At 34.3% G+C, this 27,607-nt stretch overlaps 2 long non-coding RNA genes across 4 annotated transcripts in view; one reads left to right on the top strand and one right to left on the bottom strand.

Annotated features, from left to right (window-relative positions):
• The window catches only part of LOC104006368 (uncharacterized), a 129,035-nt gene that overhangs the window by 72,052 nt on the left and 29,376 nt on the right, over nucleotides 1-27,607 (top strand). For all 3 annotated transcript variants that reach the window (XR_680072.5, XR_680073.5, XR_010157177.1), the window contains 2 exons: nucleotides 9,941-10,060; nucleotides 16,496-16,602. This is a non-coding gene — a long non-coding RNA (uncharacterized LOC104006368). The remainder of the gene's footprint in view (nucleotides 1-9,940; nucleotides 10,061-16,495; nucleotides 16,603-27,607) is intronic.
• Nucleotides 16,596-27,607, bottom strand: part of LOC129143942 (uncharacterized) — a 169,102-nt gene continuing 158,090 nt past the window's right edge. Inside the window, exon 6 of the long non-coding RNA XR_008547902.2 lies at nucleotides 16,596-17,014. This is a non-coding gene — a long non-coding RNA (uncharacterized LOC129143942). The remainder of the gene's footprint in view (nucleotides 17,015-27,607) is intronic.

Genomic DNA, 27,607 nt, shown 5'->3' with positions numbered 1-27,607 from the left:
AACCTGTCTCGGCAAATTGCATAAATCACAGCAATAAAGTCTTCCTATTCAGCATGTTAGGGCTAGGGAAAGCTGACCAGCTTTTGACCTCTTATTCTGGGCCCCAACTGACCCTAACTTAGAAGTTCAAGCGGTCAATTTCAGGTCACTGAGGGCAGTCTCAGAATCTTTTTAATTCCACTTGGACTGCAAGGTTAAATTTATGCAGCACAGGTATTTTCCTAGGTTTCCTGGATGTGTTGCTCCTGGAGTTCACACCCAGATGACCAAAAGAGAAAAAAAGAAAAAAGAAGAGAGAAAGAAAACGCCAACTTTAAGCTGGTATCCTCCTAACTGGCTCCACTTTAGTAAACACCATGTTGGTCGTTTATCAGTATAATGGATCTACAGACAGCCTTAAACAATTGTCAAACATTCTTTTAAAAGCCATTAGTTTTTCAACTAATATATATCTGTTTCGTGCATTTGTTGAACCCTTCACTTGTCACTGAGAACGACCTGTTAAACTAAGCAGAGGCCTGATCAGTTTTCAGTGAGCGCTGAGCCTCAGGGTTCACCTGGGTCATCCACAAGATTTATGAGACCCAGTGCCAGTATCTGATTGGGACTGTTAGTGCTAAAGAAAGCTGACACTTCCTCCCTTTCCCTCCTCCTCAAGCCTGACACACAAAGTCCAGTGACTTAACTTGTACATTCCCACTGGCTGCCTAAGAGGCAGAAAAATTGATGACCTGTACAGACACCAAAGTGGACATCAATAAAAAAAGACGGATGTGAACAAGTGGAGTGACATGCCTCATTGCTGAGGGGACTGGGGAGGGGAGAAAAAAGGTTAAAAAAACACTGGAAAGTTATTTATATAAGCTTCAAGGACAAGGATTTTGTCACTAGTTGCCTAAGGATTTGCTCTTAAAATATTCTTTCCCCTGGCTTCTCTCCTTTTCCAGTTGGCAAAAATGTTGGGATCTCTGGTAATTACTAGATATTTTAATTTGTATGCTTAAATGCAGAAATTTTTATTAACCTTCTTGTCACTAACAAATGATACCAAGAGACGGACTGAAAATTGTTAAAAACATATAAAAGAAAAATATAGGGCAGCTTTTAAAAAGGAACCACAATTGATTTAACATCATTACTGTGCTTGTTAATAATAAGGATGGTTAAAATTGTGAGCAGATTTCATTTTCTATAAGATGGTAGTTATAAATGCTCTGAAACAACATGCTCATTTTGAAAGATCTCCCAAAGAACTGCCCAGAAACACTAGGAATTATACTCTTGAAATTGAAATCTGTGAATAGTTTACAAATAGGCAATGAGTGAAAGTAACTGGGTTAGCTATTGTATACTGGGTGTGTTTCTATTTTAAAGTACTTCTGAGAAAAAATTATTTGGTGGCTTAGCTAGCACTCTAATTAGATCCAAAAGAGACAAGTAAAATGAAAAAAAGAATAATTTGGGGGGTTTCTTCTATTTTACTCTTGATGTGTTCATTTGACCTTTGGTATTTTTTCTGCATGGTATATTTTCTGCATGCTTATGTATTACGTAAATGAGGCCTAAATCTGAAATGTGACCAGCATAGTTGGGAGAGATGATGTATTCAACCACATCAGAAAAAAATGGCAGACTCTCCAGATCACCAGGTTTACAACAAATTCTTCCATACTAACACTTCCTTGATGTTGATGTTCAGTTAACATGATCTGATGGTTTATTATCATGCAGCAGAAGAAAATTGCAATAAATAAGAAATTTATTTTTAGTGATGTTAAGTTTTTCAGATAATAGCATCTATTATGATGACAGAAACCCTTATTGGGTTCATGAGCCAGACAGTAACAATGCTGTCACATTTTCCATTTTGTCTATGAAGACTGAGCTTGATGTCTTCAGGAACTGGAGTTTGAAGTTCTCCACCATTTTGCCAATGTTAAGATAGGTCAGTTTCAAAGTCCACAGTCTAATGTCTCTCATTGTTCCTGCTGATTGCAATAGAGATGTCAGTACAATAGGGTCTGTACTAACATCACAACAGAATTTATGACCAAGTGGAAAGATACAGTTCTTACCTCTGGTGACTTTGTTTTCCAGGTCAGCATACCCATCCCATTCAGAATCAAAAACCCTATGTGAAGGTGTCTATGAAATTCACACTTTCCTCTGCCCAGGCCCTGATCCAATCTATTTACCTATGCACTGCTATATCCAACACACATACAGTAAGTCTTGAGCATGAAGCTTTACTGATAAGGATAGAGTAATATCAGTCAAGTTTGGTTAGTTAGAACTTCCATTCTAAAATATCATATAGTACTCAACCAAATAATCTGTCAGAACAGGCCTCATCCAACCCTGTTAACTTTGATACCAGCTCAGTTTTTTAAATGTCACTAAACCAGTCTCTCTCAGTTCCCCATGTAAGACTTCATATCTTTGCCCTTGGGATTCTCAGACTTCTGACACCGGTGGCATTTCTCCAGGCTCAGTCAGCTACCCCTTATTGCAAAAAAGTGAGTACAGTCCCCATGGAAACTTCACTGAGATCTGCAGGATTTACATAGGTAGTCTCAATCTCATCTTAAGACCTAAAGTAACTGCCAGCAGGAAAATGATATGAGTTTATGAAATCCCTGATCCAACAGCATCTTAAGAAGGATTTTTAAAGATTGAGTGTGATTTACTTATTTTTTATCTTTTACATCATAAGAGATTTTATTATTGCTATTATAGTAATAAACTGCTATTTTCCTCCTTTTCTTCTTTATGATGAAGACTTGACAAAGTTGTAAGGCTTACCTAGCACAGTGCTTGCATCAAGTAGGTATTTAATACATTTTAATTGACTTACCTTTGATTGCCCTTCTTTGAAGCTGAGTCAGCCATCAACCCCTTGGAGTACAGACTTTCAGGGGATCCTTGACAAAATACGTGGCTCAGTGTTTTGACTGCAGTTTGGGTGTTTAATAAAGACGGCCCAGGTAACAACCCTCCCTTTCTCCAGAATATCTAAAAAACTCTCTTCAATAATCTTCTCATATCCCAATACCTGTTCATTTTCATTTAGACACAAAAGTATCATCACAGACCTTGTCAAAGGGTGGTTAGAAATCATGGTTACATGTTCCAGATCTGTCACTATTCATAAGGTCATTCCAAGGGATTGACTGGGTATCCACCAATGACATTCCAAGAGGCTCAGTGTCATCTGGCTGGGAGAAGGTTTGAGGTCCTAGATGCCTATGGTAACTCTAGCTCTTCAAGGGTTCACTCTGGATCCCCTATCTGCCTGGACTTATCTGAGCTTCTCTTCCCATCAAATTGACAACATGGATTTCCCATTAGCATCAGGCAGCTAATGGGAGCTTCTTCAAACTGCTCAGGATTGGAGTCTAGATTGCTCTCTTCTGAATGTCAGACACACACCTTCTCTGGGACTCCTTGAGTGAAAGAGTCCCAAGAAGATATCATTCAGATTTACCTAAGCGACACTGAAGAATTCTTAGATGCTTAACTCATGGTCTGTAATATGTAATAAGATTTTCAGATCCGTGGAACTAAAATGACTGGGTCCTGCCATCCAGATAATCCTACAAGTTTGTCATATCAGGCTCTGGATTTAAACTGATGTCAGGTAGCTCTAGGGGCTGAACTTGACCTTTCCTGGGCTGAAAATAGATGTGGAAGGAAAGTTCCTTCTTCTAGCCTGGTGGGGCCCTAGGATAACAAGCCAGGGTTTCTCCAGTTTGAGGCAAATTCTTGGTTCTGTCTCACATGATCTAGAAGAAACAGATTAGCAAACTCTCCTTGGTGTCTCTTAATGCAACATAAAAGTCTCCCAGAGTTTGGAATTCATATTGTTATTCTTAAAAATAATGAATTTTACCAAAGAATAAATATGCCTGGGATACATAACAAACAGGTTTAAAACAACTTTACAGATAAACACGAAATGTTTGCCAACTCTTAAATTGTTTTTACTAGTAGTTCTCTCTCTAGGAAGGAGATAGTAAAATAAATTACTTCCTCTTTGTCTTTTGTTGATGGTTAATGTTATTTTTCAGTTTAAGAACTCAAATACAATGACGATAATGTGTAAAACCTAAAAAAGAAAAGAAAGGAAGAAAAAAAAAGGTAGCAAGAACTAGAGAACCAAACAATACTGGTAGTTTAGTGGAGTTGCAACTAAGTGAATTCTCTTGAATTCATTATTCAGTGTAGATACCTCAATTGAAAGATTGAGTTGTACAGTTAATACAGTCATGTGTCACACAACAACATTTTGATCAATGACAGGCCACATATACTATGTTGGTCCCATAAGATTATAATGGAGGTGAACATTTTATATTTCCTAATGCCATTGTCGCCATCATAATGATGTAGCACAATGCATTACTCACATGTTTGTGGTGATAATGGTGGAAACAAACCTGCTGCACTGCTAGTCATATAAAAGTATAACATATACAATTATATATAGTGCATAATCCTTGATAATGATAATAAAGGCCTGTATTGCTGTTTTATATATTTACCATGCTATACTTTTTAATCATTATTTTAGAGTATACTCCTTCTATTTTTTTTTTAAATAAGTTAACTGTAAAAAAGCCTCAGGCAGGTCTTTCAGGCGGTATTGCAGAAGAAGGCATCATTATCATAGGAGATGACAGCTCCATGCGTGTTATTGCCCCTGAAGACCTTCCAGTGAAACAAGATGCGGAGGTAGAAGACAGTGACATTGATGATTCTGACCCTGTGTAGGTCTAGGCTAATACATGTGTTTGTGTCTTAGTTTTTAACAAAAATGTTTAAAAAGTTAAAATTTATTAATTTCTAAAAATAGAAAAAGCTTATAGAATAAGAATATAAAGAAAAAATATTTTTGTATAGCTGTACAATGTGTTCATATTTTAAGGTGTTATTTAAAAAGAATCAAAAAGAAAACAATTAAAAACTTTATAAAGTAAAAAGAAATTAAAGCAAGGTTAATTTATTATTAAAGAAAGAAAAAATTTCTTTATAAATTTAGTGTAGCCTAAGTGTACAGTATTTGTAAAGTCTACAGTTGTGTACAGTAAAGTCCTAGGCCTTCACATTCACTCACCACTCACTCATTGACTCACCCAGAGCAACTTCCAGTCCTGCAAGCTCCATTCACAGTAAGTACCCTATACAGGTGCACTATTTTTTATCTTTTATGCTGTGTTTTTACCATACCTTTTCTATGTTTATACACACAAATACTTAGCATTGTGTTACAATGACCTACAGTATTCACTACAGTAACGTGTTGTACTGGTTTGTAGCCTAGAAGCAATAGGCTATGCAGTATAGCCTAGGTGTGTAGTAGGCTATAACATCTAGCTTTGTGTAAGTACACTCTATGATGTTTGCACAATGATAAGTCACCTAATAATGCATTTCTCAGAATATATCCCCAACATAAGCAAGGCATGAATGTATTTCAACCTAAATCTCCATTTTACATATAAACATATAGTCACATGCTTCATATTTTCCTTTCTTTAGATCATAAAATGACTAAATGCTAATAACAACACAATTTGAGATATTCTAGCTTGGTGTCTCCCCATAAGATTAAAGTGTTTCAGGAATATTAATGATTTATTATATAAACTTCACTCTCCAAAAGGTCTCCCTGAATTAAAACAGCAAAAGAAATAATAATCTGTCGAACCATGCTTTATTCAGAAAATACGGTTGTGTCAGTTTTTAGCCATTGACAAATAGAGTATTATCAGGATAGATCAGCAGAGATGTTGAATGTTTTTGAAACTTTCTGTTTTAAATATTTGTTTACATTTTACCAAGCAAATTTACACTTTTCAATTTCTAGTGATTATGCATTCCTGCCATATAAGAACACTTCACAGGGACTGCGGAAATAGTCGTTAACAGCAACGGACTATTTTTGTGCTCCCACAGCAAGAAAGTCTTTTGCCACAATGATCAAAATCTTTTATTTCCACTCAAAACATGTCTCAATAAAACAAGCATTTGCTTTTGAAATTCCTTCTTAACCTATTTGAATTCTACCAGGTAAAATATTTATTTGAGAAAAATACTATTTCATAAGAAAAATATGTTCCAAACTAGATGCAATTGAAGATATTATGTCCATTTTTTTTTTTTTTTTTTTTTTTTTGAGATGGAATCCCGCTCTGTCGCCCAGGCTGGAGTGCAGTGGCACCATCTGGGCTCACTGCAAGCTCCGCCTCCCGGGTTCACGCCATTCTCCTGTCTCAGCCTCCTAAGTAGCTGGGACTACAGGCGCCCGCTACTACGCCCGGCTAAGTTTTTGTATTTTTAGTAGAGACGGGGTTTCACCATGTTAGCCAGGATGGTCTCGATCTCCTCACCTCGTGATCCGCCCGCCTCGGCCTCCCAAAGTGCTGGGATTACAGGCGTGAGCCACCGCGCTGGCCAATCTCTACTTTTTAAATGAAAATAGAATTTGTTACTTTAAAATATAAACTATTATTACTTATTGTTACTATTATTACTACTCTAGAAAGGAGAAAGACGAGGAAGAAGAAGAAGAAAGAAAAGAGAAAGTAAAAACTAAAAATAGAACTACAATTCAATCCAGCAATCCCCACTACTGGGCATATATCCAAAGAAAAAGAAATCATTATATAAAAAAGGCATCTTCACCCATATATTTGTCACAGTGCTGTTCACAGTAGCAAACTCACTGAATCAACCTAAGCATTCATCAATGAATGATTGGATAAAGAAAATGAGGTTTATATATAACGTGGGATACTACTCAGTCATAAAAAAGAATGAAATCATGTCTTTTGCAGCAACATGGATGGAACCAGAAACCATTATTCTAACTGAAAAATCTCAAAAAAGAAAGTCAAGTAACACACGTTCTCACAAGTAAAAGCTAAACAATGTGTACACATGGACATACAGAGTAGCATAATAGACATTGGAAACTCCAAAAAGTGGGACAGCGGGTGAGGGTTGAACACTATTCAGTGAAAAGATGACACTCATGTGGTTAATTTAATTAAATGACTACCTATACTGACCCAGTAAAGAGATGTATATATTATTAATAGAACAATGGAGTGCCCCGCTCTGTTCACATAATCTGTGCTACTATCTTCATAATTCATGTGGACTATCCTAGCTAAATTTAATGTTCAGCCATTCACAATCATTAAGACCTCTAGTGGTTATAACAGCCTTCTCTGCCATGCTGGCATCCAATTTGTATTTTCCCCCCAGACATAGTCAACATTCAAAAACACAGAAATTTCTTGTTTTAAAAAAATTACTTTCTTCTACTTATTCTATTCTGCGGTAATAAAAAAAATTCTATATTGCAAAATGTGGGTAATATTTTGCATTGTCTATTCCCAGGATAACTCTTTAAACTATGTTGTGGCTCCCGATTGTGCTGATACTCATTCCACAAACAAAACTTACACCTCAATAAACAGCAAGTCTGCATATTAGATGAGAAAAAGGATATGCGATTAAAAAAAACACACAGTTTCTAAAAAAATTTTAAAGCCTGCAGTGCAAATTGGAGAATGGAATTTTGCCCCCTATTCCAGAGGGTTACTCGTGTCACCAAGTTGTTTCTTATTTCCATGAATTGTTTTTTCAATTAAAATGGGGAAATAAAAGCAAAGAGTAAAGCAGAACTTGCTGCAGAAGATAGATGGCTCTTCTTTAATGACTTATAAAAGAAAAGCGGCACCCCAAGTTTTACTTTATGTAACATGGGGGAAAAAAAGCTAAGCAATACTATAGATTTTATTTGATATGCTCACTGTGCTAATTTTTGAAGTAGTATCATTGTACTATTACAATTATTGACACATTTCTAAGGAGCATGTCTATTAATTTTGAAAAGACTAAGTAAATGCAAATCCAAGTTCTTTTCTACTTTTTAAGTTGTTATTAAGAACAAATGTTCTTCAAGTGAACCCTCCGGTCAGTAAAAGGGGACATTTGCAACTAAAAGGACTAGTGTACAGTAAATAACGGCATTTTCTTCAGCCAAAGACATTTTCCATTCTAGATAACCTGAAATCTGCTACTTTATAGCAGGTATTCTATGAAATATTTCTTCCGAAAATTTAACTAAGTATATGTATCTTGGTGAAATTACAGGTGAATAACACCTGTTATGCTGTCATCAAAAAAAAAAAAAAAACCCTGAAAGTCTAAGATTAACCATAATCAATATTCTGGTGAAGATTCTTTCAGATATCGATATATAGATAGATACAGATACACATACTAATATATTTTGTATGTTATATATACATTTATATTTGAAAAAATACGGATGTTCATATAATTATTTTTAATAAATAGGTTCACATTCTGTAGCTATTTTTAAACTCAATAATATGTCAAGGACATAATTTCATGCCAATAAATATAGATCTGTGTCTTCATTTTGAATAACTGTGTAGTAGTCCACTGAGTATATACCAATAACTTTACTTCATCATCTTCTCATTAATGAATTTTTAAGTTGTTTCAAATTTTTTGGTATTATTAACAATGTTGTGAAGAAAATCCTTTATTTTACATCCTTTCATACCACTTTTTAGTGTATTTTCCTAAAACAAGAGAAATATATGGATTTTAAACATTTTGTCACACATTATCAAACTTACCTGCACAGAGGAAAACCTATTTACATTTCTTCCAATTTTCACTAGTTTTCTCATGCCTTAAAATATAGCAGATTGTGTCGATTTTCTCAATCAAATAAGTTAAAGGAAAAAAAAAGATATCCTGTTGCTGTTTTTATTTCTACATCTTTGAGGCCATAGAGTCATTTCCATCACTTCTTTTGCAAACTCTTCTATTGTGACATCATTTATTCCTGAATTGCAAATGTCTTTTTTTAATATGAAAGCTTTAACCTTTCATTTGTCACAGGTATGATGATTATTTTTCCCAAGTGGTAATGTACATTTTCAATTTTATTTGTAATGCATTTTGGTGATTAGATATTTTTGATTGTCAGATGGTCTTTTAGGGTTTCTGAACTACATGACATGTTACAAAATATTGACACATGCATTTCTCTAAAATCCTGTCACTTTCTATTTAACATTATATATAGTCCATCTGCTTTTAATGGGCTGCATCTATAAGACACTTCATTTCCATGGCAGTCACACATATGATGAACATTTTACCAATTTCAAAAGCAGATGGCACTATTCCAATTATTATTATCCCATTTGTTTGAATGTATTTTAAACAGATTCTTTATTTAAAATGTTGTTTTGTGACTCTGAAGGCTTACTCATATATTGCTTTTCTTGTGATGTCCTATGTATTTAATTTTACGCCCTTGAAAACATACATTTCAAATAGCAAGGTGGCCAAATTTTGCTAAGAAAGAACCCTCAGACTCTACTTCTTGTTGTGCTATTATATACAATTTGTCTTCCTCAAATAATTAAAAAAAATATTGTCTTTCATGTATATCATCCCATTATCCTTCTTGTACTGAATATAGAATTTAAGATCCTTTGGGACGGGTGCAGTGGCTCACCCCTGTAATCCCAGCACTTAGGGAGGCTGAGGCGGGTGGATCACTTGAGGTCAGGAGATAGAGACCAGCCTGGCCACCAAGATGGCAAAACTCCGTCTCTACTAAAAAATACAAAAATTAGCCGGGTGTGGTGGCGCACGCCTTTAGTCCCAGCTACTTAGGTGGCTGAGGCACAAGAATCGCTTGAACCTGGGAGGCGGAGGTTGCAGTGAGCTGAGATGGTGCCACTGCACTCCAGCCTCCAGCCTGGGTGGCAGGGTGAGACCCTATCTAAAAAAAAAGAAACAAAAAAAAAACAAAAAAAAACAAAAAAAAAACACCTACAGTCTTAAAACAACGTGAAATTCACAATTATTATTTTATTACTAGGCTTCAGCGAAATCGTAAGAACATGGAGTCAGTCAAAAAACATTTTAAGAAGCTTCTGGATCAGATTTTTGGTTACAAGAACTAAACAGTTCCAATTATATTTTCTCATGCTGTGGAAAGGTAAACTTTTTTACATTATTTGAAAAGCTTGAAGTCCTAAATATTTAAAAAATTGATCTAATTCTGTGCGGTCTGTTTTGGGTGAAACAAAGACCAGGAGACTCTCTTTTCCTGTATCTTTAAACTAGTACATAACTTCTGTTTAAGGGTCTGGTGACATCAGTAATGGATAATTTACAACCTACAGGGCTTCTGGATTAAATAACAGAGGTTCTGTAAACCAACAGGCTTCAGACTTCAGTGAAAGCACCGTAATTTGTTTATTGCCCTTTCTCAGTTCCTCAATTACAATTGATCTCTGCTAAACAGACTAGTGTTGCTAATTGTTGGGAAAGGGGGAAAATAACTTAATCTTTATAGACATCTTCTAGCCAAGGATTTCTCCTTATAATTCAGTGCCATAATCTCACCTAAGCACAGATAAATGGAATCCATACACCTAACCATAACAAGTACTTTCAAAATTAATGTATAAACAATCAAAGTTGAAGTAGCTGTGCTTGGAACAGAAAAAAAAAATGGTGACTGATTGTATCTGATATAGAGCCAATGACAGACAAACAAGAGTACTTGATTAGAGCTCTTGTCTTGCCAGATCACTTATTTGAATTCTACTGATAGGAGTTTAATCAGCACTTAATCTCCTTATCATGTCTAGGGTGTTGATCAACTTTAAGTACTTAACATTATACAGAACCCCTACAGGCATTTCCACTTCAAAGCCTGAAGTGCAATGGATAGGTGTCTCCTTATCTTATTTTTCTCCATTAAGGGTGTTGAAAAGAAGTGCTGTCATCATCAACTAACCATGTTCTAATTTAGTCTGTTTAAGCTTCTGAATTGTTTGTTTTAGAAAAGTTTGACTTATTTATAGTAAATCTTCATTTTCTGAACCCACCATTTTAGAAATTGAAAATATACTATATATATATATATACGTATGTGGGTTTGTATAAAATATGTTCCAGTTTACAGTTTAACTTCTGAATTATTTTAGAAAGTCTGGCCTTATTTATGCTCAATTTTCTTGACCCAGTATATTGGAAATTAAAGAAATACATACACATATACATATATGTGTGTTTGTAGTTACTCTAATTTCTCACTTCAATATAACATCAGTAGAAGGTCCAAATGGACAAGTAGTACATTAAACACAAATTAAAAATATCCTTCAAATATTTTCAACATTATGTTACAGGTAAATTTCAATGACATTTTTTGTAGATCACTCCCTGACTTAGTGAGGATTCCACATTTCCACATTCAAGTTCCTCTTTTATTCCTTATAGTAGCCTAATGAGAGAGAACAGGTATATTGACTACATATTTGCTATACATTAAAGCCATGTACTTCGGTATAAGGTGTCCTCCTGAGTATTATCTATCCATAATGACTTTTTGCCAAAATTTAAGTATTTGTCATGTGAATTGTTTTCAGGTCTCCAGAACAGACTAAAGTTATTTATTTAAAAGAAAATTGAAGTAAAATTATTGAAATTGATAAACTAAGTAAAGCTACATAAACCAAATATTATGTATCTAGAAATGATAATTTTTACATTTGATGTTTAATATACTTTTATTAGTATTTCAGTTGCTTTAAGTGTTCAATTGTCTACTTAATTTTTTATGGCAGCATATATCCAAAACAATGCATAATACCTCTATTTGGTCTAATGCACTTCAGTTGGAAGACATTAAGAGAGGAAAGATATTTTACTATTTGGAAAGAGCAGGAAATTCAAAATTTCAACTCAATTCATGTTAATTATTTAGAAAAAATTTAGAACCAAATAAAATCTCAATTATTTTGTTTTCTCAAATTATTTCATTATTTACATTTTTTTCAATCCAAAATACCATACATACTTTAGGATCTTTTTTTAAATTTTATCTTATCTGAAATAAGTTTACTCATTCCTGATTTTAAATACAAACATAGGCTAAGTTGAATGCTAACTATCCGGCCATCCAAAAGTGATTGATTGATTGATTGATTTTATTAGGATATTCTCATTTGAAATAGAGGCTTGAGACTAGCTGTACAAACAAAAGATAAAGAAGGCAAAGCAGTTTGAATGTTTCAATTTTCATAGAAGGATTTGCAGCAATTTTATTGGTTTGAAAATTTCCACAAACATTTATAAAAGTTACTTTATAGTATTTCACTCAATTCAGAAAGAAGGGAACTGTGACAACTTCCCCATGCTGTCAAATACATGACATTTAAAAGATAAATTAATATTTGTAAATAAAATTAACCCTTTATAAAAGATATTTTAGAAGTCTGTTTCAATAATGTAATTAAAACAAATACATGATAGAAAACTTGATTTATGTGAATGATGTTCTACTAATCTTTGAATTACTAATAGCATTCATTAAGTTTAAATTTGGAAAGATCAGGCATCTCAAAAAATGGGTAACATTAAACTAAATAACAATGTTGGCTAAGTAGCACTGAGGCACAAACAGGGAAAAATAAAACAAAAGTCTATTATTTCTTAACTACGAATGCTTTCTAAAGTAACTCAGATGCTTCCATTTTATTTGAGTATTGCTTTTTGTTTCCTCTATTAAGTAGTGCTTAAAAACCACAACTTCACTCAATCAGTAAACAGGATCATTACTTCTAAGTGTTTCAGATTCTAAATCAAGGGTTTCATTTAATTTTCCTTGCAGAATAATGCATATAGATGAGGATGTCAAATTGCAAATAACCTGTATTAGAATAGCGTTTACAGTGCTTATGGTAAGTAATCAACATTATTGACTTAGCTTAGGGATTTTAAAATGCTGAAAAACACTAACAGAATAAATTGATTGGAAGAATAGAAAAGTACATCACTGTGTTAAAGATTTGAAATGAAATTGAAACGCATTATAAGATTTTCGTAGTTTAAGAGTACATGTGCATATATAGATATGCACGTAGATGGATAATGTGGGCATTATTAATTTAAATTCCCCATTGGGATTAAAGAGAGAATGCCTAGTTTTGTTTCAATGGTAATGTTGATATTCATTATCAATATGATAAAATACAAACTGGTGGCTCTGTAATACAGATTTAATGCCCCTGCTGAACTTTTTTCCATTAGTAGCTAATGGCTATTCCTGTTTACCTTCTATGACTCCAAATGCTCATTCCATCTTTTTTCTGTGATCATCACAGTTATACAGGAAATGATTTTGCTAAAAACAAAAATATTCTACTTTATTTTAAAAATGATAGAGCTTGCATCTGTAAACATGACTTTAATTTATGCCTTCTATGATGTGTCAGCATTCTGAAAAAGAATCTTGTTCTGCATTTATAAAATAGAAGTGAAAAATTTCATAACTTGGAATAGTTAGTAAGAAAAAGGCTTGTTGCACTTATTAAAGTAAAATATTTTTCCCTCAGAAGAGTTTATATTTTTTAACATATATGCATAAAGTGAGCATTTCATTTCCATTACTAAAAATCTTTTTATCATGATAAACAAATCATTCATTAAATTGCCTTTCTCTTCTATATAGCAACAGCTTATTTTTAGAATGACTTTCAACTACTAAGTTGAATTTATTTTAAAGAAAGAAGAGTATAAAAACTCTTATTAATTTATTTTAATTAAACCCATTACAATAATCCCTGGAGAGAAAACAATTAAACATTGAATAAGAAACCATAAAAAATCAAGTTCATTTCCTCTTTGCATTTGAGTTCCCTTAGTCATCTCTTTTTCTCCAAATGAAGCCTTTAAGTATTGTAGGTTTTTTTCACTGAAATAGCATAATTTTAAATGAGGTTATGATACTAATACTTAATATTATTGCACATCTACTATATACCAACACTATTCTAAGCACTTAATGTGCGCACTTAATTCTCCTAAACAAACTTATGAGATAGAAATTCATTATTTTTCTCATTTTACATTAAGGGAGATTCAAAGCATACTATCAATAAAGTGAAAAGACAAACCACAGAATGGGAGAAAATATTTGCAAATCATATGTCACATATGCAAATTAAAACCACAATGAGATACCACTTCACAACTACGATAATGGCTATAATCAAAAAGACAGAAAATAGTAAGTGTTGGCCAGGATGTGGAGAAATTGAGACCCACATACACGGCTGGTAGAAGAAAATAGTGTAGTTTCTTTGGAAAAGAGTTCAAGACGTCCCTAAAAGGTCAAACTGAGTTACCATGTGACTCAGCAATTCTACTCCGAGGTATACACACAAGAGAAGTGGAAACACATGTCCACACAAAAACTTATACAAATGTTCATATCAGCATTATTCATAATAATCCAAAAGTGGATAGAGCCCGTATGTCCATCAACTGATAAATGGATAAATAAATATAATGTATTCAACATACAATAGAATATTATCTGACAATAAAAAGGGAAAAAGTGCTGATACATGCTACAACATGGATGAGCCTTGTAAATATTATGCCAAGTGAAAGAAGACAGACAGAAAAGACTACATATTATATAATTCCATTTATGTGAAATGTCCAAAATAGGCAAATCCTTACAGGCAGCAAGTCAAGCAATGGCTGCCTATGATTAAGGGGGTTGGAAGAAATAGAGGGTGACTGCTAATAGTCATGTTTTCTTCTTGAGGTGATTAAAATGTTCTAAAAATGATTGTGGTTGTGCACAACTCTGTGAATATAGTGAAAACCATTGACTTATATACTTTAAATGGGCAAATTGTATGGTACATAAAAAATATCTCAATAAAGCTGATATATATATACACATATATATGCACACATATATATGTGTGTTTCTTTTGAAAGATATTAAGGATGGTACTTGCCCTGAATGACTGTAAAGGGTAAACCTGGAATAAACATGCAGAGTCTGGCTCCAGGGCCTGTGCATGCAACTACTAAGCTTACTGATTCTGCTCAAGGTAGTTTTGCTCTTCAATGTGATAACTGATTTCACTGAATCAAATATCTTCTTTAAAAACCCACCATACAGCCTGGCTCCAAATAAAAGTTTTCTGAGTGAACGTAGATGGATACTTCTTTCCAATAAAACAATATGATGTATGGTGAGTAACGATGTTGAATAAGTCATTTCAAGATGCTAAGAAGGTTAATTTTGAATGTCCAGATTCTTGATAAATCAGCAAAACCTGCAAATGTGTTGTTAGGACATTTAGTTGCTAACAACAATGAAAAATTCTTCATAGCTACTTAGCGTTTACATTTTTTATTACCTTACTCCCCAAAGAGTTGCAGTTATCATCCAATCATGTTTTTTAATTTAGGGGATAAAAAGGACAAATGTCAAAATATATTTATTATGTTATTATACATTATTATCTCAATTTCCTTTAGGATTCTGTTGAAGACTTTTGGAAAATTCAGAATGGATTTATAGAACTTTAGAGCAAAGGAACGTAAGAGAACATCTAGTAAAATTGTTCAACTGAAGAAAATTTAACTTAAAGAGGTCAAATAATTTATAAAGGCACTAGATTCAACAGAGAATAAAACTAAAGTCATCATCAACATCTTCACAACAATAACAAAAGAAACAATCAGTGCTTATTAAAAAATATTATGGTCAAGGCAACACACTATACACTCCTTATCTCATTTGACTTTCCTTGCAACTCTCTGTAAGATAGGTACTATTATTGTTTCCATTGTATAGACAAGAAAACTAAAGACAAGGCAAGTAATTTGCCCAAATCATAGCCAGCAAATAATGAATTTGGGATTTAAACCCAAGCCTTTCTGATGTATTCTTAGACATCTTACTATACCTTAATCACAATCAATTCAGCAATCTTTTTTTATTAATTTAAAAAAAATTAAGGGAGCTTTTATCGGGAACACCATGACTAATTTGAATCATATAACAAAATTGAGTCATAAAATAAATATTTGCTCATAAGATATTTATTATATTCATTTATTACATTAACATTTTATAAAATAAAATATAATTGAAGCATAAAATAAAATTTATCATAAAAAGAATTAATTAGCCAGAATTTGGATTTGAAGAGATATTGTGACAGATTGTAACCTTCAGCCCTAAACAATATATAATGGCAATAAACTGTTTTCTCATCCTAATGCATAAATAAGACAGATTTATACCAGAGAAATGCACTTGCAGTAAATAATGCACAGTTAATTTAATACCTTTTTTGAAGTTATTCGTGTAGCTTATAATAAAGCCTTGCCTCCAAAAATGATAGAATTAAATCAGTCACTTCGGATACCCAAAGATATATTAGTCATAATTCACAGCATCAAGACCTCTGCAGCAGGAGACACAAGAATGTTGATGTCTTTGTAACTGCATGTGCTGCTCACTTAGAATGAGCCCAGTCTAGTTACCCAAAATTCCCCTCTGCCTGTCATTCCTCTGCCTGGAATGACTTCTCTCTTCTCTATTCCACAGGACTACCAATGCGCAATCCTCTCTCCTTGAGATTTTCAACTTGGAGTTCCTGGAGTTACTTATGAACTCTAGCTCATAATTGGTTTTGCCCTGCCTCAATTTCAAAGGTAATTAGCTAGAATCAACATTATCCATGCTATAACTTATATACTCATCATATGTTACTGATCATACATTTTATTGACTTGAGGTTGTTTTCACATGTTTATTTTTCCTCCTGCCAAAGTGATCATACAGTTCCTATGAAGAAAGATTCTAAATTTCTATTGATTTTTCATCCAGATTTTACTGCGAAAGTTACACATATACACTGGAAGAGGCCTACATGCTTTAATGTACATGACAGTGAACAAAAACAACAAAAAAATTATTCTTTTTTTTTTTATTGATTTCACATCCGCCACCCACACACCTCATAGAAGCTGTCCACTGGGGCTCCATCAATTCCTGATGTGTCATTAGGCTGCAGATTCCTCTGCTTTAGGAACTGATCACAGCCACATGGATGAAAAGTCCATTCTAAATATAATAGAACCATGTTATATTATAAGTATATATAAGCATTAATAGCATAGTATATTATAAGATAATGACATTTGCATCATTTTTTTCTTTAAGAAATGCAATCTTTTCACTTACATTAGTATTGATAAGGTTTTTATGTTGATTAACTATGATTCATAAATCTTCATTTGGGAATAAACAAGTTCTCCCCTTAAAGAGATAAGATATCTGGGTGGTAATATCCTTTATTTTTTCTTAAGACTCTTTAAGCTTTTAGATGAGATTCTGAAGTTCGCACAAATTATTCTGAGACAGTGAGCAACTTCTAGATCCATGCCATCTCTATCACACAAAACAGTGATCTAATCCTCCCGTTCAATATATTTATAAGAAAAAATTTGTGTTTGCCCATTTGATCTTCCCTCACTTTATCCCTAGGAATATTAGGATTTCCATTCATTTCTGCTGGGACTGAAAAGCTTAGTTCTGCTGCAGGCTAGACCTGGGATATGCTCCATGAAGCAGCAACACAGAGCCTATTTCTCATTGCATGTTATTGCTGCTGCTGCAGATGCTCCAAAGGGCTGCACCTTGGGTGTCTTGCATTATTTTTATAGGTATTTATTTGGGTTCATTACCCCAGCAGCTAGAGCATACCTCTATCCATATTCTGCAGGGCTCCCCAGTAGACACAGCTTTGTGTGTCCACTGGTTTGAGCCTCCTGTTAATGATGATAGCCCCATCCACTGGGGTGGTGGATGGGGCTCTTCCTGTAAGTTCTGTTCATACCATGTCAGGTAACCAGTACTGTATAACACTCATTTGGGTTTTCTATTCTCCTACCTGCTATTCATCTTTATATATTTTGGTTAGTATCCTTAAATACCATAATTCCTAATCTGAAAAGTGTATGTACTATGCAGAATTCTATTATAATAGACTAGGGTTAAATACCAACAGCAACAACAAAAACTTGTTTGAGAAGCTCAGAAGCTCCTGTGATTTCAATTAGATATAGACCAGAAAAGATTTGGTGTTCTTTCCTACAAACAAGTTTAGAAAAAATAAAAGAGGTGTTATGTAGCTTTTTTCCTCCAAGAATTTTTAATATTGCCTTATTGAAATATGACAGTGTAAAATGTAAATGCATTATAGTTTCATCACTTGACTCTATGTATCACTCTGCATTTGAAATGCATTTTAACAGTTCTACAGGTTCACAGTACTTTATCCACAATCCTAAAACCCTAAAAGATCTGAAAACCAAATATTTTCAAACGGTAACTCCAAAACACATTTTGTGGCAAAATCCAACTCAAATCGACATTTATCCACTTAGTGTAAATGGTCATATATTTTATTTTAGAAATATTTATAAGTTTTATTTCAGGATATTGTCCCAGTCCTCACTGGCAATGTGATGTACATGCACTGTACTATCTTTCTCAATGCTAAAAATTCTAAATTATGAAAACATGTTTGGCCCCAGTAGCTTTATATACAGGGTCATGGATCAATGGCTATCTAGCTGAATGCTAGTACTAACATAGGAACTATGCCTAAAGTGTATGTACGTATGTATATATCTACATATATAAATATACATACACCGAAATAAACTCACAAAATTGGAATAAGGCAAGAATCAGAAGAAAAATTAAGAATATGTTAAACTTCAACCTATATTCAACATTGTACTGTACAGAATAAAATTTAAAACACCATAAATGACCACAAATAGGGTACTGGCTGAATGTATTCAGGCACATCTGTAAAAGGGATACAAGTAGCCATAAAAACGACACTACTACAGAGTATTTGATGACATAAAAAATGTTTATCGTACATTATTAACAGAAAAGCAGATCATCAACAATTCAAATAAAATAAAACTTTTATAAACCTGTATACATACATATAAATTAATGTGAGCAAATAGACTAATGGTTATTTCCGGATGATGGGCTTTTCAATGATTTTTATTTTCTACTCTTTGGTTTTTCTTTAATTTCTTTTTATCATAAAATTGTATTGCTTCTTTTTTAAAAGCTTTTGTTTTGTTTGATAAGAAAGCCTAAGAGAACATGAAAGAAATAATCTGGACAAATAGTTGAAAGAAAAGCAGATGACAACTAAGCCTCAAATGCTAAATAATCACATGCCTTTCCCTTGCTGTATATATGAAGAGCTGGTTCAGTGTTTGTTTGCTCTGGTGGGTAAAAGTTCATTTCATGAAAAGAGAATTACACAAAATCACAGAGAAATTTTAGCATTTATGGGCTGTGCTTTGTATACAAAGATGATGTTATTGACTCCTTGACACTGAGGAAACTTCAGTATTTCTTCATGGCTGCAATTACCCAATTTGGGAAATGAACCAGACACCAGAGCTTCATCTAGATGACAGTTTAGACATAAAGTGCTGTGGCTGCCATTTTCTTTTTTTTTTTTAGTTCCAATTGCATGCAGCAAAGCAATAATGTACAGCCCTAAACTCCCATTCTCTTCAAATAGTATATGCTCTTTAAATAATTTTAAATTAAGAATGTAAATATTACTCCCACTCAGCAAACTATAAGTGGCATCATCTTTGTTGTTACAATACAATATGTTAATAAGTACATAAAATCCTTTTTGATCGAAGTGCTGCATAACAGAAAAAATTTTTACAATGAGAATAAGCATTAATCTGGGCATTTTGGGGAGTTGATATCACCGAACCTTGAAAGCCAGTCTAAATATTGATCTAAACTGCCCATACTATTCTCCAGGTCTTCAAGCCATACAATTCCATATTCAGGATGATTCTTTCTAGATTGGGGGCTAACGGTAATGGTTATAAAGTATTTTGTTAATGACTCAGCAAATATCTATTACATCTCCTTCATTTATATGACCTCTTTATTTTTAAAATCCAAAGAATATGTCATTTCTTGTCCTTGGAGAACTTATATATTCTACTTTGAAAAAACAAAAATTCCTAGATGTAAGTTAAATCATAACTCAAAAATTCAAAATAGTCTAGGTCAAGAGATGGTATAAGCCCGCACACAATTAAAGGCTAAATATCTGCAGGTATTTTTAAGTCAGAATATTGTTTCCTGGGGTTTGGAAATACATAATGCAAATCCATGAAGAGGGGAGGGCTTCAAACATGTCTTGAGGAGTTGTGCAATATGAGCAGAGAAGAGGAAGCACATTCCAGATGGGGTAATAGTATGAGGCAAGATGCAGAGAAGTCAAAAACAAGGACTATATAACAGCTAAGATTCCCTGGGGGGTGTTACTATGTGCATTGCACTGTCACATCATTTAATTCTCACAAAAACTCTATGAGATTGATATAAATATGAACCTGTTCATGACCACCCTGCCTAATAAGGACTCTCCACCATTCCCATTCTCCATCTCTATCTATTAGTCTGATACATTTTCTTCATGACACTTCCATTATCAAAAAATATATAATTCATTAATTTATTTACTTCTTTAATGCAAGCTGCCAGAGTGCTGGGACTTGTTTGCTACAATATCCCTAGTACCTGAAACAATTCCTAGATCACAGTCACACACAGTATGTACTTATTAACAGTGTCATCCCTTTTATGAATGAAGACCCTAATGGGCAGTGAGTGGTTACATAACTAGTCCAATACCACACGATCAGAATTTGAACTCAGGACTCTTCTTGCTCCAAAAGCACATGTGATACTATCCCCCAATGAATCATTAGAAAACAATAAGTTGGTCCCTTTTGAAGAATATATAAATTTCCTTGGGTTTTTGTTTTATTTATTTATTGTTTATTGGCATCCTAATAACAGGAAATAAAATTACACTAGAAGTCTAGTGTCAGACTATAAAGGCCTTGATTTTCAGGTTAAGATTTCTGAATTTTATTATGAGAAGACATTCTAGAATGTAAACAGAGTTAGGGAGAATTGATGTATCTGTCATCATGTTGGAGATGGGAATGAGGAAGCCTAAGCCTAAAACCAGAGCCTTAAGAGATTGCTGAGAAGAGCGGCAAGTGTGTTGACATCTGGACTAGGATTTAGCAGTGTACAGGAAAGAGAGAAAAAATACAAGAGGAATTACAGAAAAAATTTAACTTTTCTTCTGCAATTCTCTGCCTGCAAAGTCTTTTGCCAATTCTCCCCTATGGGAATCTTAGTCTTCAAGACTGGCACAAATCTAGATTCTTCTGGGATTTCTCCTCCAACAATTCTAGGCACAAGTCCTTTGGAGCACTTTGCTCACATTCACCTAGTGTCACACCAGAGTACAATATGGTTAACAACAGAGGGAAAGAAAAAAGCTGCATTGGTCTTCTGAGAGCCTTGAGATCTGCAAGTAAGTCTTAGTCATCTGTTTATCTCCAGCAGGTACTACAGTATTGGAGGCTGTGATGGTTCATTTTATGCCTCACCTGCACTGAGTCACAGTATACCCGGATATCTGGTTAAATGCTTGTACTAGTCCATTTTTACGCTGCTGATAAAGACATACCCAAGACTAGGCTATTTACAAAAGAAAGAGGTTTAATGGGCTTACAGTTCCACATGGCTGGGGAGGCCTCACAATCATGGCAGAAGGTACAAGGTACATCTCACATGGTGGCAGACAAGAGAAGAGAGCTTGTGCAGGGAAACTCCCCTATAAAACCATCAGATCTCGTGAGACTTATTCACTATCCTGAGAACAACACAGGAAAGAACTTTCCCCATGATTCAATTACCTCCCACAGGGTCCCTCCCACAACATGTGGGAATTCAAGATGAGGTTTGGATGAGGACACAGCCACACCATATCAATGCTATTTCTGGGTGTGCCTGTGAGGGGTTTCCAGGAGAGATTCACATTTGAATCAGTGGACTGAGTAAAGTAGATTGCCCTCCCCAATGTTGGTGGGCATGATCCAATCTGTCAAGAGCCTGAATAGAACAAAAAGGCAGATGAAGGAAGAATTCTCTGCTCTCTGCCTGATTGCTTGACCTGCAACATCATCTTCTTCTGCCCTCTGACTGGGACTTAGACCATTGGTACTTCTGGTTCTTGGGCCTTAGGAATTGGAATAGAACTCCCATCATCAGTTCTCTGAGATTGAACTTGGACAAAAAGTACAAGAATGGCTTTCCTAGAGCTCCAGCTTTTAAATAACCATGGGACTTCCAAGCATTCATAATTGTATGAGCCAGTTTCTCATAACAAATTACATATATATACACATAAACTTATATATATGTGTGTGTACATATATATGTATAAAACAATGTATAAAAATATATACATTCGTTCTGTATCTTTGGAGAACCCTGACTAATACGTGTACTTTTGACACTAACATTTATGCATAAGCAAAGCAGACACCCTGAGATTTTCAGGCCAGGTATTGGAAAGAGGTGGCCGTTCTGACAGAAATGGGCACTCCAAAACTGCACTGAAACAAAGGCTTGGGACTTATTGACAAATAGGAATATCCAGAAGAGGAGCCAGGGAGGATGGAAAGTGTAACTGTACACACTAAATAAGGTGAAGTGACAGCCAGAGAGCCAAGTTGAAATGTTCAGCTAGAAGCAAGAGACAAGATCCTGAAGTTCTGAAGGTCAAGATCAAAGAGGTGAGATTTGAGTATTATTGACATAAAGACGAAAGTTGAAGACGTGAGAGTAGATAACAGCACCTAAATTCACAGCAGCTGTAACAAGACCAAAGACCTAAGAGCTAAATCATGGAATAGGTCCACACAGAGGAAGCAAGGGGAGATGGAATTACCCTGTGGAGAACCACAGAAGAAATAATAAAGCATAAACTTGTCATTTAATTTTATGCAAATTTATTTTACAAAGCTTCCCTTTTAATGCAATGTTGTATGTACTTCTTTTTATATTTCAAATTTAGCTTCTCTGGAGGTAAATGTCAGTAAGCATCCAGCTTCTCCTGCCCTCTCTGTCATGTTATCATCAAATTGTGACTATTTTGGCAAATAATTGTGTGTTGATTTATATTAGGATACAGTTTAAAGTTTTCCATCTGGTCAAACAAATATCATATAGTCACCAAAATGAGCCCAGAATACACTGATTTAAAAGATTGTGCAAGCTTCAATAATTTCTCTTGATTATCATTAACCATATGTATTTCATTTTTAAATTATTCTAACAGATACTCAGTATCAACAGACTGTAATTCCCCAGCAAGGTATAAAATAGGCATTAAAACTATTTCTAAACTATCATCTAGGATGATGTATAAAGCATTCCACATAATAGCAGACTAAGTATCATAAAATATTAGTCAAGTACTAACACAGTCATTAATACTCCTCTTTAACAAAAGGCAATTTCACAGCCTCATTTACCAACTGGAATAACCCACGTCTACTTCATAATTATGCTTTTTATTAATCTCTGTAAATTTTAGTTAGTGTTTTTTGGCAATTTCTTAACACTAGTGCCCTGGATGTTGTTAAAATGGATTAATAGCTTTGTAAGTAATATATATTACATGTATATATTTAACTGTAGGTGATTTGACTTGTATTGTGGCAATCAGCTTTTTTAATACCCTATTATATGTTTAGGATTTATTTTAGTGCAACTAATTTTTAACCTCAATATTTTGCAACATCTCTTTATGATGTTAGTTTTATAAATAGAAGGATATAGTGAACTGGGGGTTGTGGTCAGCCCTAGCTCTTCTCACATTGTTTTGGCCTGAGGCAGGCCTGAGGATGGAATCATTTCAGATGGATTAGAACCCAGATAAATAACCATAAAAGTCTTGCAACATTATCTCCTCTTTAAAAATATACAGTTCCAACTCTTTTCAATGTGGATGGAGTATAAGAGTAAACAACTTCATTAGGCATGTTAAAGCACATTTTAGAGAAAGTACATTTGGCTGAGAATTATAAGCATCTTTCTGCATCAGCCTTTTTTGAATTTAAGGACAATCTTTCAATTAACTGAGCCTGCTGCTACATACTAAAATGTAGTTTGAGTTAACAGCAGTTTGATTGGACATTCAGAATTACAGCTCCTGGAAGTTCTTAAAAGGTCACCTACTCCTTCTCCCTGCACTTATGCAATTAAAATTGCACTTAAATATGGAATGAAAGGACAGAATGGGGAAAAGCAGATTTATTGAAGACAAACAATAGGACAAGCACAATTGGAACAGAGATGAATAAATCAAGGCCCTCATCTCAATGAGTTCACAGACTAACTTGGTTTATAGCCATATAAACAAATAACTGAAATAATGCATGTATAGTTTTGCACAGTGCCTGGCACATAAGTGCTCAGTAAATAATAGTCCTTATTTTATATCCCAATAAAATGCTCACCAAGTACAAGAAGTCATCAAGCTAATGCACAATAGTCCAAAAAATTGCTCACATTTTAGTCTGCAAGATTGCAAATCAAAATTTCATGTGTTCATTCATTCACTCATTCCTAAAAGGCATTAATACAGTATAGAGACTAAGAGTGTGCACTATTTGATTTCTGACCTACACTCTACCACTTAACCAGTTGTCCCTCATTAGTAAAACAGAGATGTGGCTACTTCACAAGATTGTTTTGAGGACTGATGAATTTACATGAATTAATACAAGCAAAGTGTCTGACTCTGAGAAAGCATTTAATAAATCTCAAGATTATTATTTTCCTCATATATGTATCAAACAGTTACAAGGCAAATACTAGGTGTTCTTTGGGGACCAAAAAGATTATGCCCTTTGCCCCAACCACATCTGCACCATTCTTCTCTCACTCCCTCTGTGGGTCACAGAAACCCTCTTTGTCTTCCTCGACTGCATCACAATTTGCTCCTCCAGCCCCTGTACCTTTATTTATATAGCTCCTTCTTCCTGGAAAACTCTTCTTTCCTATCTTTTCCTATACAACTCTCATTAATTTCTCATATTCAGGTCTACTATCCCTTTCTCTGGGAAACTTTTCCTGATTGCTTAGTTTAAACTTTCTTTGCCACCTGTTATCATAAAACTGAATTTCTTCACTGTACCTATCTCAGTTTGCAATTGTTAATATGATATTTTGGCCAATGTCAGTCTTAAGGATAAGCTCAATGAAGGCAGGCATCTTGTCTATTTTTCTCAAAACTGTATCCCAGCTCCTAGCACAGTGCACGGTGGAGTGCATAGTAATCCTTCAATAAATACTTACTGAAGGAATGAATTAATGAATTTGCCATATGACAATTTTAAAAATGTAGAATCTCCAAATTTAAGTCTTCTGTTATAAAGACCAAAGTTGGGATAATGAGGCCAAGAAAGTAGCCACATAGGTTCATTATCTTATTTAATTTTTAAAACAATTCTTGTAAAATTAGAATTATCATTTGCATTTTGCTAATGAAAAAGTTGAGCATAAGAGTGCTTAGAAAGCACAAGATTTCTAACTAGAAGAAACTAGAATCAAAACACAGATAGTTACCCTATTCTTTTCTATTATACTTCTCCTTAAAAGCTCTACTAAGAGAGATAAGGCCTCATTTAATAATGCATTCCGATGTTGAAGATAAAACTTCAGAAATTAATAAGTAAGCTCAACTAAGTGTAGTATTTTATCTTTCCTCTCCATTTCTAAGCAGCATACTTTTGATACTGGGTACCACCCATATGAAGAAATTCAGAGACTCTCACTCACCTGCAATGGTGACTCTCACCATGGTTAAGTGAGTGAGAGCCTCTGAATTTCTTCTCTTAAATAGTTTCATAGCTGCATTTACAATCATCTAGGAAACGGCATACTTTATCTATAGAATGTTTTGATCCAGTCTCTCATTCCCTAGCCTTAGGCTATAAATATAATGTCTCATTCAGTGCAGTAATATGTGTCCTGAGCTGATAACATATGGATTCCACATTATAACAAATAATAATCTAGAGATCTCTAAGGAGAGGGCTCCAACCCTCTAGTGATTTTTGTGTTGGCTGCTATATATGCTAGAGGTATTTCGTCAGCTCTTAAAATACTATTTCTTAAATTATAAAATTGTTTTAAATTATAAAACCGTACATATATTTGGTAAAACAAAAATTGAAAATAGTACAGAAGAGTATAAAATGAAAAGTGAAATGTTCTATTCTCAAACCATCTCCTTTCCCATTACCAGCGGCAATTTCTTTTAATGATTTCTGTTTTTACCTCTTTTTATGGTGATTAGTACTGTATTTTAAATAAAATATTTATAACCTATATCTTTATCACTTTCAGATAGTTATCTACCCACTCCCTGCTATGAAAAATAAAGAACTTAAACCAATTACACTACCTCTCACCCCCTCCTCTTCCTAATTCTTGATTTTTGATCGCATTTTATTACTTTAATGTCTCTAATAGCTACATTTTATCATGATATATTAACCTCAAGCCTGTATTGATTCTTTAAGAATGAATAGACAATATCTACTTATGATGTTACATTGTTAGACAATATATACTTATTGTGCTTTATATAAGATAAGGAAATTACACCTACATTTCTACATTGTACTTCCTACAAATTTCTATTGGCTAAACAATTATTCATATCATCAAGGTCAATAATACAGTCTATTCTATATCTATTTTTGCTTTCCACAGTGTGTCTATATATGGATTCAAAAATTTAAAAACAACATATAGCATTTATATAATTATTACTATTGTTATTTAGATAATTTTTACTATGGAATCAGTACAGTAATTAGAGAGTTTCCAGGTTTCTATAGAATAGTGGTAGCCGCCTAAATGTAAACAACCATATATATTCCAAAAAAAAATCTAGGATGGAAAGAAGGCAAATAATATCATCTAGAACTTATACCAACAACAGAAACTGGGCGACAGAGAAGACTAAGATGTGAGTGGAAAAACTAACACCTGACACCAGCAGAGGTAGCTCCTGAGCATTCTCCAGGGTAGAGAGTGAGGGGACAACTCTCCACTGGGTGAATTTCTGCACAATTTGTGAGGAAAGCACTTTGTTCTGGACTATCTTTTCAAGGCTGTTTGGATGGCAAACAGCCATGGAAGTTAGAGATAGTGTGTCCATCTGGAACAAAGAGAGACGTGCTCACTTGCCCAATATAAAAATTTGTGTTCACAGGCCAGGTGTGGTGGCTCACGCCTGTAATCCCAGCACTTTGGGAGGCTGAGGCGAGCAGATCACGAGGTCAGGAGATCGAGACCATCCTGGCTAACACGGTGAAACCCCGTCTCTACTAAAAATACAAAAAATTGGCTGGACGTGGTGGCAGGCGACTGTAGTCCCAGCTACTCGGGAGGCTGAGGCAGGAGAATGGTGTGAACCCAGGAGGCAGAGCTTGCACTGAGCCGAGATCGCACCACTGCACTCCAGCCTGTGCACAGAGCGAGATTCTGTCTCAAAAAAAAACAAAAAATAAAAAAAATTTAAAAATTGTGTTCTCAAAGCACAGGATGATCCTCCTGTAACTCAACCCAAGTTACCTGCAGATATCCTATGGCCCTTTTTGCATTGCTCTGTGGAAACTGAGTCCTGGAGAACCAGCACAAAAAAAAATACCAAAACTCTAATTATTGTTATTTTTGTACTAATGAACAGTCCTTCTCTAATCC

The sequence above is a fragment of the Pan troglodytes genome, chromosome 4 (assembly GCF_028858775.2).
Source record: "Pan troglodytes isolate AG18354 chromosome 4, NHGRI_mPanTro3-v2.0_pri, whole genome shotgun sequence".
NCBI lineage: Eukaryota > Metazoa > Chordata > Mammalia > Primates > Hominidae > Pan > Pan troglodytes.
The sequence above is the reverse complement of the archived record's forward strand: the minus strand, read 5'-3'. Positions and strand labels throughout refer to the sequence as shown.